Source organism: Macrosteles quadrilineatus, unplaced genomic scaffold, assembly GCF_028750875.1.
Source record: "Macrosteles quadrilineatus isolate MER2022 unplaced genomic scaffold, UCM_ALF_1.0 Scaffold_7__1_contigs__length_78375512, whole genome shotgun sequence".
In the NCBI taxonomy this organism is placed as follows: Eukaryota; Metazoa; Arthropoda; class Insecta; order Hemiptera; family Cicadellidae; genus Macrosteles; species Macrosteles quadrilineatus.
Window position 1 is genome coordinate 18,579,962 of NW_026542600.1, and position 17,614 is coordinate 18,597,575.

At 36.8% G+C, this 17,614-nt stretch overlaps 1 protein-coding gene across 2 annotated transcripts in view; it reads right to left on the bottom strand.

Moving 5' to 3' along the window:
- Positions 1 to 17,614, bottom strand: part of LOC128998768 (serine/threonine-protein kinase SRPK-like) — a 133,172-nt gene that overhangs the window by 110,434 nt on the left and 5,124 nt on the right. Inside the window, exon 1 of one of the 2 annotated variants that reach the window (XM_054425113.1) lies at positions 16,904 to 17,087. The exons of the other annotated variant lie outside the window; for it this stretch is intronic. The gene's annotated coding sequence lies outside the window, so the exon portion shown is untranslated. Of the gene's footprint in view, positions 1 to 16,903; positions 17,088 to 17,614 lie in introns of those variants that run through there. 2 annotated transcript variants of the gene reach the window in all.

The window sequence follows — 17,614 nt, forward strand, 5'->3', positions numbered from 1 at the left end:
TTTTCCCCTCGTGCTGAAAAACAGCTAGGCTTGTGCTTGTTGGGAGGGGAAGGGAGACCTGGACCAATCTTAACCAATGTTCTTCCTTAAGTTTATGGGATGAGACAAAACAATCATATGTGCATTATGTCCAAGCTGTGGAGGTGTGTAAGATATGTTACATTAATGTTGGTCAGCTAAACGATTAGTCATTTAATAGTATGAATAAATTAAAAAGCCTTCAATTTCTATACCACACATACACTCAGATACATTAGATTTTCAGACTCTGAATAGTTGTCAACTAATAGGTTACTACTAAGTTAAAATAAACATAGTCTCAAATTTAAAACTTATAGAGGGTAATGTGGGCTGTAGGCTACTTATGAATTGAAGGAACTGTTGCGGTGAAGATCAGGTGAGGTCGGCTGAGCCCCAGCTTACGATAGGCTATGGGGCAAAATCATGGCAGATTATGACCTCAACGGCCCCTAGGCACATGTAAACAACTTGGGCCTTCCCTCATGGGCGTCATTTCAGACTTTTAACTGGGGTGGTAAGATCCACCGGGGAGTCTGCGGCCCTCCCCTGGGAAATTTCAACAAACTGGCTTTAACTTTGTTAGTTTTTTAAGCTTTTTCAAACTATTTTTACAACAATTTTATTTTTATTTTTCTGTCTGCAGCCCCCTGAGACCTGCAGCCCCTAGGCAGTTGCCTATCTTGCCTAATGGGTAATCCCCCACTAGGCGGAATGCACCTTAGCCCCCTTAGCCTATAGCCAAGGTCGATAGGAGCTCGAAGTACCGTGATGACATGAGTCTGTGTGATAAACCCGACACCCAGGACAATGGCAGAGACAAACGGGGCAGATGACTCCCAGCTGTAGTCTCGATTGGGACCACGATGGACATCCAGCCTGCAGTGAAGACCACGTGAGGTTAAAGCCTCAGCCTATAGCTGCGATGTTAGGTGAATGATCCGAACCCCGACTACAGCAGCAGGTGGAGTTCCCTAGGTACCGTAACGATGCAGGGATCTGTGTGTTCGAACATGATTCCCCTTGGACTACATGAGGTCATGCACACAATTTTGGGGATGACAACTAACGATAATGGATGGTCATCAAATGGCTCACTGTGGAAGGGGCAGCGACAGGGGTCCGTGCAACGAGCCGGATTCCCAGATGACAGCACCAAAAGTGATCTGTGTGAGAAACCGGATGCCAAGATGACCGATGGAAAGTAACTCAATCCTCTAGTCCCGGACCACGGCATCGTCTGCGTGATAAACCAGATGCTTGAGATTGCTGACGCAGTAAACCTCATCCAAGGCAACGTTGAGTGTGAAAGTAAAATCTAAACACGAACCCTGGAAGGCCAACCCAAATCTCTGTACTGAGGCCTATCCGGAAACTTTGTGGTTTATAGTGTCTGGTACTTGAACCTGGCATATAAAATGTTGTTTTATGTTACAGTGGTGGAAAAGTATATCACAAAATATACACTATGTCTGACAATAATAGGCCTACATTAATAAAAAAAAGACTTGCATTAATAACTACACTCTGGGCTATTCAAGAGGTCGTTTGAAGGTAACTTAATTCAGTAGCCTAACAAAATACCAAGTGAGCACATTTGAGAATAAATTAAGAGGAAAAACAGTGTTTTAAATCATGCTTAGGCTGTCCATACCTTTCCTACATATGAAAAAACATTGTTTTCATGATATGTAGCTCTATAGAAGAAACACATTTTAAATAATGAAATTGAAAATTGTTTATACAAATGTTATTTGAACTTTTAGGAAATTTTTTTTTAGGATTAAGTTTAGCTTATATAAGCCAGGTTTACATTATGATGCAAGACCTGCTATATAACTTTTGCTATACAACAATGCTGTATAACTTTTGCTAAGTTATACAAAAAAGTTAGACCACAGACAATTTAGTGATTTCAACGCCCGTGCTAAATATCATATGTAGCGCAACCTCATTCACATTCTGCATTGAAATGCCGTGCCGAAGGGACCTATTGCTCTGTGGAAGCGAAGGTTTTGGGTTCGACTGCGACTTGCTTCGAGAAATAAGTACAGTGCAAAAGATCTAAGTTATTACGGGACCTTAATGATGACGATCACGCTGACGATCCATCAATAAAACACCAAATAAAACGAGATGGTAGCGGTAGCTTCGATAAAATTTTTACCTACATGACGAGTGAAGATTTTGAATTCATCATTGGCATAATTGGCCACAAGATTGAAAGAAAAAACATAACATTCCGAGAATGTTGGATGTAAGTTAGCGTGTAAGATTTCTTTTGATCTTTCGACTCCCGATGGATACCGTAGCACAATTTTTGCTATGCAGAATCTGCTATAACTTAGGCCTATAACTTATATAGCACTTTTAAGTTACTTTTTCTACTTCTAGCAAATGTTATATAACATTGCTAACTTAGATGTTACACAAATCTGCTAGGCCTATGTAACTTAGCAGGTTTTGCTACATAGTGTAAACCCGACTTTACGATAAGTTAACAACTCGAATAAGGGACAAAAGTGATTTCTGTCAAATCTTACTTTACAAGCAAGGCAAAAGAACAAAAATCACCACAAACACTATCTTTCATAGTTAACTATAGTTGAAGGATAAACCTACACTAGGTATATGAATAATCTTTTAACAATTACAATTTTGAACCATAATATTTACAGGGTGATTGTGATTTAGGATGTTTTCATAGGTTTTTAGACTATCACCTATCACACAATGCCTACTCTTTACAATCAAAACGTAAATATGTAGCCTACCTTGACATTGTGTAGCCTATCCTTCTGTTCAAGTTCAACACAAACTACTAGTCATCTATCATGATGAACAACGAACAACCACAACACAAGGATCCAACAATGCCAACAAAATTCTAGACCAGCTTAAACGGCCGAAAACCTTTCAACTGATATTCAGAAAACAGAAAAGGGTGTTAGGTATAGTATTACCATTGATTATATATATATAATTATAACGTACATCGACCATAAATCGATTATTAGAACAGAATCTATGCGGATCATGTGTCTACCTATGGTTTGTCCCCGAGTTTTGACATTTCTCATTCTCACGGAAACATTAGGAAAACTAACTTGCAATGTAACATAACGTATTTAACCATTTTGATCTTTTTACAAATTTAATTTGATTGCAAAATATAACATAAACAGCGATAAATAAGAGTAAACTGTTTAAAGGCATTTCACTAAAACGCCTAATGTGTAGAAAAATAATAATTATTCTCACTAAATATATGGCCAATCGGTTAAATTCAGCAGGCAAAATTCAAGAGGTAAAAAGCCGGGGGTAAAAGTAGCAGTACCTTGCCACTGATGGGTACCGCACAGGTGCCGTCGCTTACGGGTGTGCCACTTACGGGTGCCATCGCCTACGAGGGCGCCACTTACGGGTGCGCCGCTTCCGAGTGAGCCACTTACGGGAACGCTACTTACGGGTCCTTCACTTACAGGTGCCACTTCTGTTGGGTGCCGCCACTTACGGGTGTCGTCGCTTATGGGTGCTACTCCTGTTGGGTGCGACCGCTTACGGTTGCCACTCCTGTTGGGTGCCCCCGCCTACAGGCACCGTCGCTTCGGGTGCCGTCGCTTACGGGTGCGGTCGCTGCCGCCACTTACGGGTGCCGTCGCTTACGGGTGCGCCGCTTACGGGTGCCGTCGCTTTACGGGTGCCACTCCTGTTGGGTGCCGCCGCTGCCACGTTAAGTCCGCCGACTGTAGTCGCGACCGTGACGGCACGGCGGTGACGGAAAACGACAGTCAAAGGGCACTAACATATTTAAGGAATTATTTAAGTGAAAATTCAGTAACGGAAATGGAAATTCGTTTAGTCTGCGGATATTGCAAATTATGGATATTTTCAATAACCTGTCGTCGGCTTCAGTTGTAACTATCATTGTTCGAGCAGAAAAACTTTAATATTTTTATGAAAATGATCAAGAAAAATCATTTGCTATTGAGTGCGTGCACTCTTAGAAACTTCTGAAGAGTGGTGGTGCTAAGGACAGCCCCTTATCGATGATACCAATATATAAGAGAACAGATTCTCCAATTGACATTTCCAAACGTCTATGGCGATATAGATCTTCGTATGTACTTGTGCATAGCTGTTTCAAACTGCTTAGCAGAACGTTTACTTCTGTCCTAGAAAGAATAAAATCTTAGATTTTATCTAAGTGATAATGCCGTAACCCCTAGGTCTAGCCTGAAGTAATGTGAAAAACAATCCCAGGCTCGTGCCTATCATCCTAGGACAAGAAAATATATATAATAACTTAATATCAAATATAATAATTTGATTATGTTATGTTTGAAAGTCCCTGGTTCTCGTTCATAATGGAAATGTTTTTTCATTGATATATATTTTATTTTATTACACATTAAAAAAAATATTATTAATCGTTTGCAGTTTCAAGCCCTTTCCTTCATGTACCAAGTAAGAATTGCAATATAATTCCGTGTTAAAATTTCAGCTTTGATACTACTTTTATTTACATTTTATATACATTTATTTACCCAAGACTGAATACGAGGTGTATTTACAAACAATTTGACCTGTCTATGTAAAAATGATGAATACATGTCTTAAGTCTTATTTCTTATGCCTTATGTCTTATGTCTACTGCAGTCATAAAGATTTAAAATAGGCTAATAATTGATTATAGAGAATTCAATTTAGAATCTTACAGTTAAGTAATCAGAAAAAGAAATTGGTGGGCTTAATAAGACAATTAAAGTTATTACATAGTACTATAATGTATATCATCTAGTGTGATGTAATAAAAAATGTAATGTGATGTAAACTCTACATGAAATGTTAATTTCTCTGTTATTATACTTGCTGTTTATTGTTAGTTTAACAATTATTTTCTTTGTTGCTTATTACTAAATATCATTTAAATAAGTTACATAAAACAAGTACATAAAATTAAAATTTGTTGTTTCTGTACCAAGCCACCCAAATGTTTTGATAAACAATTTATCTAGTTTATTCGCTCATACTATTCTTTATTGTGGATTAATTTTTACAGTAAAATATTAGAATTTGTAAACCTCAGTTGAGATACTCCCTGTTTTATATTTTATTATTTGTGTTTGTAATATTTTTTGGATGTTTGGTTTTTTTTGTTTTGTTGTAAAATCTCATATCCTTGTAAATATGTATGAGCGTAGTTGTATATATTGTTAATACATGTACAATATTTTTTTTAAATTTGATATTGTAAATCGTTCTCGAACATACTTATAATTATTATACTCTTATTATGTACATAATTTCTTTTTATCCTATATAACAGGTAGTATATTTGTGTTTCTGTTTTTTTTATATATGATTTCCCTTTGTTTTGTTGTAAACAGTTAATTTCTGTGTAAATAGGTTGTATGAGTTTAGTTGGTTATACTGTTAATACTTGTACTTTCTTACTTTCATCTATTTGTTATTAAATCGTTCTCGCATAACTTAATATTCCTTTGTTATGTGCTTATTTTTCTTTTATCAAATGTTATTAGTCTTCTTGCTATACCACAAAATAAATAATGTCTAACAATCTATAATATTGTCTAAAATGATGTCTAATATCTAAAATCAATTACAATTCATTATTCAAGCTAATTACCATGTTTTATTTATTAACTCCTAAACCACTTATCAATCTAGTGGTGTACCAAAAGCTTTTATGGTATTTTAATAGCTACTTAAAAAATTTAAGGAGGAAAAAGAAAATACTAATGGAATTATTCACTTCTTTCTGTGTTTGCTTGCAAAAGCTTGTACAGAACAGCTGCTTTTATTACGCACGTAGGCCGTGTACGCTTGAAGATAAGTTGGCAACAAAGATACTGTATTACGACTGCGATCAGCTGATGCAGCGTTTCCCATGTAGTTCGATCTTTGGATTTAACTTAACCTAAAAACGTGTTATAAAAAGTGTTTGAAAGACTAACTATTTATATGATTTGAAGGCAAAATATGTATGATGTGTAACAACACGAGTGCAAATTACCTTTGCCGCAATCGAGAAACTGTCAACCCTCGCCCACGGATCGTGCGTAAACATCTCTCTCGTGTCTCGTGTGCGGCAAAATGTCACTTCGCCCACTAGTTACACAAATAACTATTGGGATAATAATCCGTCTATTTGTTAATGGGCAAAATTATCTATCATCATGCAAAATGTCCACCCAATTCGAGTTATTTCTTGATTGAGCCCAAAAAAAATAACAGACACACACACTTACAGATTTATATTAGTAAGGTATATAATGATGTTTCGATTGCCAATGGACTTATGCTGCCCAGGTACTTTAATAAAGTAAAGTACTAGGCCTATAACAAGTATGTAAGAATATTTTTTGTATAACTACACAATTGGTATGTATACAATTGTAGGCCTATATGAAATTGTTTGTATACATACAAAAAATGGTTATATAATGCTAGCATTAGTATTGACTGTCATACGCAAAGAAATAGATACTTTCTTGGAAGTTCTTTTTTTTCTGTTTAGAAACTACCTTGCATCTACTAGTAGTGCATACAACCTACGGCCACGCTCTCGTGTTGTTTTCCTGGTTCTCCTCTCGCCAGCTCACTTTCACTCTCCTCACCCTCTGTCACCCTCTCCCACCCCCTCTTTACTCGACCACCCATTTCTCCCAGCTAAATACCCGGTATGGTATTGTCGGGGAGAATAGGCTTAGGGTAGTCTTCTCCATTCGCCTCGAAACTTTAATGGGGATCCGGAATACTATCCGCCGGAAAACCACCCCCAGGTAAACGTAACGTCGCGAAATCTGCCAACTAACCAATATGGCAGCCGTGTCCGCGACTGGAATACTACCCCCCTAGAAAAATGTGATGCTATGTAATTGTAATTCGAGTAACTCCGTTTGGTAACAGAAAAGGCATGTGAGGAATATCATACAGAATGTAACAGCAAGTTTGGTTGGACAGGTGAGGTTAGCTTAGAAGAGAATGACAACGAAACTTGAATCATTGACTATCATAATCAATCATAATCATAATCATATCATAATCAATGCTTGAATGTATGGCTGGAAACTGCACCCCCCTCCCCTCCCGATCTCCGACGCTCAACATGACGTAGGAACTTGCTTGGGGGGGTTGTAAAACTCGTGGACTGTGTCCAGTTTGCGAACAGGTCAAACAAGATATGCCCGTTTTGCGAACAACTAAAACTGTTGTTCGTCAGTTCGTCACCTGTGTTTTGCGAACAAATATTTCAAACGATCCTTGAAACACGTAGTGGTGGCCCTATACATTTTTAAGTTGTGCAGTTTTTAAACCACCTTTGTGTTTTGATCATTTACTGTAGTGGTTTAAACGAAAAGTTATTAGCCATTCCCAAACAATGTGTATTGAAATCAAAGTAAGGCCCTGTGGGGTAGCGAGTCGTTGCATGCGTGTATTCGTATTGTGTAAGTGTTGTGTGCGTGTGGGTGAAGATGTATGAATGGTTTACAAGTCCCAGTGTTTTTACAGTGTTATTAAATCCCATGATACTAGATTTTTATTATTTATTCATTATTATTACTTTCTTTTTTTTACTATAACTTTCTTTTTCTTTAAACCTTTTAGTTATTGCCATAATGTTTATGTTATCTGCTGTGGTTTCTTAAGGCCAAGTCACACCGAGCTCGCTCCCGCGGCGGGAGCGAATTTTGAAAATTCGCTCACCATGTTATCAAATGTGCCAAGTCACACCGCACTACCGCGCGCCCGCGGGCGTGCGGTAGTGTCCTCGTCCGCCTGCTGAGCGATTTTTTGAGACTACCGCTGCGGGAGTTTTGTCTAGCGCATGCGCAAAGGGGCATTTCGAATGCCCAAGCTATTTAAAGTTTAAAAGTAATACAATTTAATACAGTTTTAAATTAAATTTAACATGTTTCTTTTGTTTTATGATGTAGTCTATGTTGTTTTGTATTATCTTCGTAATTATGTTTATCACCAGAAAAAATCATTTTTGTTTACAATACAAAAATAATGTTTACGGTGAAAATTTAATGTTTCCCATAAACATTTTTATATTGCCGAAGTAAAAAAATTTTTATTGTTTCATCAACTTTTTTCGATTTGCAACAACCAAAACTTTACAATCAATGTAAACTTGGACTTTCAATAGAAGGCTTAGCAAAAAATTACATTAGTTTTGAAATGGTCATGTTTTTATTTAAAAAAGTAAATAGTGTTTGTAGTGTAGCGAAAAATAACGTTCAAAAGCTGAAAGTGAATAATTTATCCAAAACCATATTTAAAATTCTTCCAACACAAAGTCTAAATTAAATTTAAAAAATAGTTATTCACTTTTTAAAGTAGCCCTACACTAACAATTTAATAAACATTCAATTGCTTCACTTAAAACCAGCAAATTTACATGACATATTAAACAGGTAAGATGAGTTTCTTATGTAAAACGAATTGTAATGAACTCATCTCAAAACTCCCGCCGCGGACGCGAACTTTTGGTGTGACATGGCTCGAGGAAAACATCCGCGCGCGGTACTCCCGCGGCGGGAGCGGCGGATGTCGGTGTGACATGGCCTTAAGGCCAAGTCACACCGAGCTCGCTCCCGCGGCGGGAGCGAATTTTGAAAAATCGCTCACCATCTTATCAAATGTGCCAAGTCACACCGCACTACCGCGCGCCCGCGGGCGTGCGGTAGTGTCCGCCACGTCCGCCTGCTGAGCGATTTTTTGAGACTACCGCGGCGGGAGTTTTGTCTAGCGCATGCGCAAAGGGGCATTTCGAATGCCCAAGCTATTTAAAGTTTAAAAGTGATACAGTTTAATACAGTATTAGATTAAATTTAACTTGCTTCTTATGTTTGATAATGTAGTCTATGTTGTTTTGTATTATCTTCGTAATTATGTTTATCACCAGAAAAAGATCATTTTTGTTTACCATGAAAAAATAATGTTTACGGTGAAAATATTAATGTTTCCCATAAACATTTTTATATTGCCGACGTAAACAATTTTTTTTATTGTTTCATCAACTTTTTCGATTTGCAACAACAACAAAACTTTACAATCAATGGAAACTTGAACTTTCAATAGAAGGCTTAGCAAAAAATTACATTAGTTTTAAAATGGTCATATGTTTTTATTTAAAAAGTAAATAGTCTTTGTAGTGTAGCGAAAAATAACGTTCAAAAGCTGAAAGTGAATAATTTATCCACAACCATATTTAAAATGCTTCGAACACAAGGTCTAAATTATATTTTCAATTGCTTCTTAAACACTTGACTTAAAACCTGCAAATTTACATGGCATACTTAACAGGTAAGAGAGTTTCTTATGTAAAACGAATTGTAATGAACTCATCTCAAAACTCCCGCCGCGGACGCGAACTTTTGGTGTGACATGGCTCGAGGAAAAACATCCGCGCGCGGTACTCCCGCGGCGGGAGCGGCGGATGTCGGTGTGACATGGCCTTTAGTAGAATAGTTAATTTGTGTGGTAATTAGTCGATGATATGTGTTATTAGTGTGTATAGTAATAATAAGTATAACGGTGTTAATTTGTAGATTGTAGATTATGAACTTATGTCAACTCGTTTCTCGAACACAGGCTTTGCATATGTCGGGAATATGCATTATTTTTTAGAATTGTAGCAGCGCAATCTCGGTATTGCACGTGCATTGAAGTAGCGCGGTCTCGGGATGGCACGTGCCTTGAGGTAGGGTGGTCTCGGGATGGCACGTGCCTTGAGGTAGGGCGGTCTCGGGATGGCACGTGCCTTGAGGTAGGGCGGTCTCGGGATGGCACGTGCCTTGAGGTAGGGCGGTCTCGGGATGGCACGTGCCTTGAGGTAGCGCGGTCTCGGGATGGCACGTGCCTTGAGGTAGGGCGGTCTAGGGATTGCACGTGCCTTGAGGTAGCGCGGTCTCGGGATGGCACGTGCCTTGAGGTAGCGCGGTCTCGGGATGGCACGTGCCTTGAGGTAGGGTGGTCTCGGGATGGCACGTGCCTTGAGGTAGGGCGGTCTCGGGATGGCACGTGCCTTGAAGTAGCGCGGTCTCGGGATGGCACGTGCCTTGAGGTAGGGTGGTCTCGGGATGGCACGTGCCTTGAGGTAGGGCGGTCTCGGGATGGCACGTGCCTTGAGGTAGGGTGGTCTCGGGATGGCACGTGCCTTGAGGTAGGGCGGTCTCGCGATGGCACGTGCCTTGAAGTAGCGCGGTCTCGGGATGGCACGTGCCTTGAGGTAGGGTGGTCTCGGGATGGCACGTGCCTTGAGGTAGGGCGGTCTCGCGATGGCACGTGCCTTGAGGTAGCGCGGTCTCGGGATGGCACGTGCCTTGAAGTAGGGCGGTCTCGGGATGGCACGTGCCTTGAAGTAGCACGGTCAAGGGATGGCACGTGCCTTAAGGTAGCGCGGTCTCGGGATGACATGTGCCTTGAGTTAGCGCAGTCTCCCTCAATACATTACATACATTAAAATACATTAAATCTATCTGATGATTCAATTAAATTGTTTTCCATATTGCCTTTATATAAAATAAACAATTTAACTTGCGAAAATAATTTAATCATCTCAAGGGGATGACATGCTAATTCAAGGTTTTGTGATCATTTCCCCAGTTTTTGGTGAACAATGCTCGATTTTTACGAAGATTAGATAACATTGTACAAGCTCATTTTGAAATATTAAAAAACCTGTTGTCGTCTGCAAGAAGTTGTGGGAAAATATGTATGTAATTCTTAAATAGGTCTCAACATAGACATGGGTACAGCCACATAAAACATACTTCTAGTAGGCCTAGTATGTTTTCTGTGGTACAGCTTACAACCTGCTTGCATTATGACCACCTAATCGGAGTCAGACTATCGGCGCCGAAAATCTTACTTCCTGCGTAAACCAGCGTGTATTGTGGACGTAGCGTCTGCTGACTTGAGGACGTCCTATCAGGGCGGCGACAATTGTGTGGGCTTTGTGTACTTTCAAACTCACCGACGACAAAGATATGAAATGCGGCGGATGTGACGATTGTTCTAACTGCTTATCTGATGACAGCATCGATATTTGACGGATATACCACGACCAAGCTTATTTAACAGCTTATAAAACACCTTATTTTATTTTGTGGTCATTGTAATTTAAATCATTCTAAGCGATTAGTTTTTCAAGAAATATGATTATTAGGCCTATCAAAAAAGAGTGAAAATTTAAATCGTACGTTTTCAAGAAAAGCACTTTGCAAATTTTTTCCCCTTTTTGCAAAACTTTTATAGTTTTTTTTTTATTTCATTAACATTTGAAGTTTCATAAAATGTCCATGGTAACGCAATATCTTTGGTAGGCCTAGTTTCTTTTAAAAGAGCATCTTTAGTGGAAAAACACAAAATCCTGTCACGACCTTAACGGACGATTAAATTAATATTAAAAATAGGTTATATTATTTTTATAACTATGTTTTGCTATAAACTAATTTACTTTTATGACCATTATACAATAAAAAGGTCACTGAGCTTTTGGTATATTTGGTCTTTCTATAAAAAATAAAAAACTCAAAAAATTGAAAAAAGCCAATAAAATCTTTTTAAGTTTGTATAACTCCGAAAAAACTTACCTGAGACCCGAAAAATCGTTATGTGTGTATAGAGGTGTGCTTCATTTGTGTATAAAACATTTAAATATGACGATATTTTAATTTTTGAAAATTTAATGATAGAAATCATAAACGTGGTGGTCAGGGACAAGCGGTACGGTCGTGAATTGTCTGGAATAATCTAAATTTTTCTAAACAATCCTTCAATTATCCTGTTAGCTATAATAAAAATATGTGTTTCAATTGAACTAAACTGTTCAATTTACAATTATATTAAAGTTATTGTCACGACCAAACACACTATAATCCACAAGGCTGGATTGGTCGTGAAAAAAACCCGCGATGGTCGTGAAACTTTGGTCGTGAAATTACGTGTTATTTGGCTCTGTTCTGGCGGTAGCCCTGCACCTCATGTTCGAGGATACAAAGTGGACTTCTAGGTTAATCTAGCAATTGAAATATCTTATAAACAAAAATTAACACCATGTCTAATTCATCGAATTACTACGTGCGGTCATGGACACACCAAAATTACAAAAAACAAAATCTTTCCTTTATTAATCTTTTAATTCCTCCTTTCAACTCGAAACGGCCGGCACTACAATCCTGACGTGCACCCCGAACTAGTCTCTAAAACCAACTTACTCCATCGACGCCAGGCTTGCCACTGTCGTGCTCCAAAGTTGAAATTTTTTCCCAAATGGTCGTTACGCCAAATCGAGGGACAGACTTATTTTGTCATGGTAGTCAGTTTGTAATGACAATAAAATTATAATATGCTCCTTTTTTTAAGTTTAATAACCATTGATGACATAAAAATATGGCTTTATATATTTCGGCATGAATAATTAGTCTAAAAACAGCGTGAAAGTTGGAAAATGTACCGTAGGGACACGTCATGGTCGTGAATTTCGAGACTTTAAAAATACGAAAAAAATACCTAGAACCTATTTAAAACCAAATAAATGTGTGTAACATGTTGCCCCCGTCCCAAAAAATATTAAAACACATAATAATAAACTACAAATCCAGGGACATGAAAACGTGCGTTTTTAAATTTTCACTCAAAAATGTTCCTTGATTAAATTGGTAGATAGTCGTGGATGTCAATAGCCATTCTAAGTCGAATTAGCAAATGATTCACGGAAACGTCACAACTATAATAATCATGGTAGTGAAAACCAACGGCTCTCTTTAAAAACAATTACATCTAAGTCTCTCTGTAAGCCGCGTTTACACCAAAGTTGACAACCAGGCTTTCCACTAGTTGCGGAAACTTGTTGCTTTTCTACAAATGCAGCGACTTTTTCTGTCGTCAACTAGTGGAGAGACAAGTTTTCCACTAAATTTGGCTTTCCCGCGGAGAGTCGGTAAAGAGCAAAGAAAGTTTACAACAAAAAATGGAAAACTAGTTGCTACGCGCTTTGCGCAAGCAGCTTGTGGAAAACTAGTGGAGAACTATTCCCCCTCCCATACACATATCGTAAATGTGTATTATTGTAATTATTATAATAGGGTAAATGCTAGCTATGTTTATATTTATACATCTTAATTATGCCTAATAACACAGGACGTGGACAGAGCTACAGACCACACCCGTGGACTGATATTGATGAAATTGTTTATGCAGGTACTAAACCGTAATATCTCCAGGGTTTTTTTATATTTTTTATTTTTAATGGTGATGTTTTCATAAAACTCATAAAACCCCCGAAACGATTTTGATAATGAAATGAAATTAAATTAAATAATATTTTATTTCCCATTAATTATTTACAGATAAGTACATTGTATTTTTTATTTACTTAAATATGATACAGCAAAACATTACTAACTAGATAACAAAACTAAAATTATATTGTAGAAATAAGCAAATTTTGATAACTTATGTTATCATCCCATAAAACCCCATGAAAAAACAAAAATGGACTTTAAAACCCCGTTTTTGATTGAATTACTACCTTTGTGGTCCTTATAGTCCCAAACAATATAGTGCCCCCCCCCCATTACTGTAAAAGTTACGATTCAAAAGTTAATACGACTTGTGTAATTTTACTTAATAAATTACATAGTTACTATACCTATTAAATATTATTATTATTCTAATCGCTTATCCATGAAAATGGTTGTAGACAAGCTAATAAGAGATAGTATGTGTCAGATTGCTGATTCAATAATTTAACTAAAGTGAAAATTTCTGTTTGGGAATGACTGCGTCTTCTTCGTCCGACGACATCCTTGACACTACTATCATTGACTATATAACCACATGCTACTATGTAACTGTACTGATTTTCGCGCCTATTTTTTGGCAACAGGTTTTCCACTAGTTGCTCTAAATTAGTGAGGAGCAACACATTTAGTTGTAAACTTACGTATGGTTAACTTGTTATGGTGGTAAGCTTATGTAACTGTATGGAAAAAGTATTGCATACAAGAAATGAACATTTTTGTAAAATACAGTTCTTCAGAATTAGTATGTTTCGAACATGGACAGCTGTCCATTAGCTGCCTAGACCTGGGCTAGAAAAATGACCCAGACTGAGTGAGTAATCAGCTGATTTCAGACAGTAAGAAGGCAACACAATATCTCACTCGATTCCTATTACACTCATATTCATTCATACTTAGCCTAAAATATGCACCGTTGGTAACGCTGCTGTCTGATTAATCTATTAGTAATATAAGAAGAGAACAGATCCAGGTGATAAAAAACTAGAACAGAAATGGGTAATTTTAAAAATATTTTCATTTCCATCCAAATAGAACTGAGGTTGCATGACGATTTTGAATAAAAAAGAATCAAAAGAACAAAACAACCAACATAGCTAGTAGTTATGGATAAAAAAGTAATTTGTAGACAATTTAGCGAATTTCCCTATAGGGAAGTAGCTATTACCGTAGGTGGCACGGTAAGACCTAGACCCGGGATCGATTTACTTTTCCATTTTGATGTCCCCAGAGACCAAAAACACCATCCGTTCAAATTTTTATATATGTATATATATATATATATACGTCCGTGAACGCGATAACTTGAGTAATTTTTGTCCGATTTTGATGAAATTTGGTTTAAAGGTGTAAAGCGAGATAAACTTGAATGAGTTCGCGAACCAGCACGATCGGACCATGGAAACGGGGCTTTACGGGGGGTTTTATGGGGTAAAAATAGGTTTTTCTCACTTTTGACCCTCAAAACACAAAATTTCCCGATTTCTCTTTAGACCTTTTTAAAGAGCTTAAAAAAACAAATAATTTAGTATATCAAAGTATTTTTGTTCGATTGTTAGTAACGGAGAAAATTAAAAAAATTATAAATTTAAAATTCCCATGTTATTCTTATGGAGAATATTGTCAAATGTTGTAGTTTGCTTGTTTATGGATATATTTTGATCAAACTTGGCAAATTTATTTTTTTTTTACTAAGCTATCAATATTTTACTCAAAAACACACTTTATTAGTTTCCTTGTAGCAGCAAACCTAGGTACTCGTTAAACATAATGTTATTAAAATATATTTAACTGAAAATCAATTCAGACAAATGGAAATTCGCTTAGTCGGCAGGATTGCTGCGGCGGGGGTATTTATATTTATCAGGTACCTAATAGCCTACGTCCTTTTTTTGTACGAGTTTCGAAAATGTCGTCTGTGGGAATTCAATATATTCCTATAGTAAATTAAAAGGCCGAGCTAAAATCCGTTTTCAAGTCTTGCTGCCCCAATTAAGTAAACTGTATAAAAACAAATATATCTTCTGAGAAGCGAAGTCTTTTAACCTTTTACGACCAAGAAGCAACATAATTTTGCAAAATAGGACCATTGCATCGACTAGATGTATGTCATAAACGTAGATTTATAGTTAATACTAATACAGACCTTGAAAACAACATGGTTAAATCACACATTCGCGTATTATTATATTTTTTATTACATTTCATATAGGTAGGCCTACGATACCAGTGTTGTGTAAAATTACAGTCATAATTTTCGAGCTGAAATTATTAAGATAATCTTTTTATATATTTGAGTTTTTAATTTCCAATTTTCATCCGCGTTTAATATACTTTAGAACCTAAACACTCTTTGATTCAGAGAACCGGGTTTTATATATTTTGTCATTCAATCTGATAACTTGCATTACATATATGCCTACGTACATCGTGTTTTATTTTTATGCTGATTATTTGAAAAATTCTCTTTGTAACGGACTTGTGTTCTTATAAAAAAGGTCATTCCAGAATCATCTGGATAGAACAAAATCGCGGTCTTTTTTTAAGAAACTTCTATGCAATTCTCCCGCTCTTATTGGCCGCCAAAACCAAGGGGTGGGGTTGGGGTAGCCGGTACTCGGTAGCCGTAGCAAGTGGATGTTACGACGATGTTGGTTGGCGCTTGGTAAGTTAACCTTATACTTAGTCTTACTTTAACTTCTTACTTACTTACTAATCTTATACTTACTAGGAGACGTAAGTACCTTACATTACAAGATGACACTTAAAGTTAATTAATTCTCAGCTAATAATTATGAAAGCCTTTTTACTTTGATACGTCTGGGGTCAGAGTCAGGTAGACCGGCAGCCATTAGACATTACGTACCTAGATGCAACTTTTATAGTCATTTACCTTACAGTAACACACATTGTGGTTTAACTTTATTTTAATGTTAGTAACTGTCAGATTAGTTTATTATCACGATCCCAAAAAGAGGATTAGTTAAGTTATTCCCTAGGCCTAAACTTACACGATAATCACACAAGTTAGCAAGGTTATCTTAAAAAACAAATCTCGTACGTAATGTTACTGACTTTTAGGATTTAGACGTACTACAAAAATGTAACCTAGGCCTTAATATGTCCCAAAAATTACATATATAAAACTGTTAACTTAAGCCAAGCCATTTCTCAAATTTACAAACTACTTAACTTACTAACTTAAATGTTTTCTATTAGCTGACAAAGTTGGATCAAACTTAGGCCTATTTGACAAATTAGTTTCAGCTTGATTGGATTCTAACTTACTGGCCCATCTAGCAGCTATTGAGCTAATATGTTAGCTTTAGCCTATACACTTAATTGTTCTCTAATTGGCATAACTTGATGTAAAATGAATACGTTTTTTCATGGTTATTTATAAACCAGGTTCTTGTCATGGTGGAGGTATTTATTTAATTCCACCATGGGGTTCTTGTGAAGACACCCTACCTATTAAAGTAAGCTTACCAAGTATAAGTTACCATAGGCTACTTAATACAGCACTAACTCACCTACAGCTTACTCACCTAGCTTAGTGTGGAAGCAATTTTTCATAACTTATGTCCAAACTTGTCTATGCAGTAACTAGGGTACTATGAGTTAAGTAGGCATAAGTCAAGGCTAGTTAAGTTGCTCGCTGAACTGGGGCTCGTGTATTTAAGGTGGTATTACTCGTCTTCTTTAGCTTAAAATAACCAACACATCAAAGAATCTCTGAGATGAAAATGAATCAAGAATTTACTGACTAGCCTTAACTTAAATAGGTTTAATTTAGGCTACTTAAGATAGGTTTAACACATAACATACTTAGGTTTATCTATTGCTGACATGTGATTTTTTATATTTTGCACCTTTGCCTCTTATCTGACACTTCACTCAAATAACTCACTTTAAATTCACTTTAAGTTTTTTTTCACAATTATAATGATTGAGAACGATTAACAAATTGTAATAGTAAAATAACTTAATTATTAGAATCCAGGCTAATCTGCCTTAGTTAACATGCCTACCTCATTATGACTGAATCAAGAAGTTGGTCATTACTGAATTTTTTTAGTTGTAAATGTTAAACAACAAAAATACCATCAAGTCAAACTTACATGAACATGCACTAATTAACTGACAATCTAGTTTGAAGGCACACAACTTAGGTTAATTGTATAATTTACTTAAGTTGCCTACTTTTAGTGCAGCAAGTTCTTAAAACAGCAATGATTCATGAATTTACTTGCTAGCCA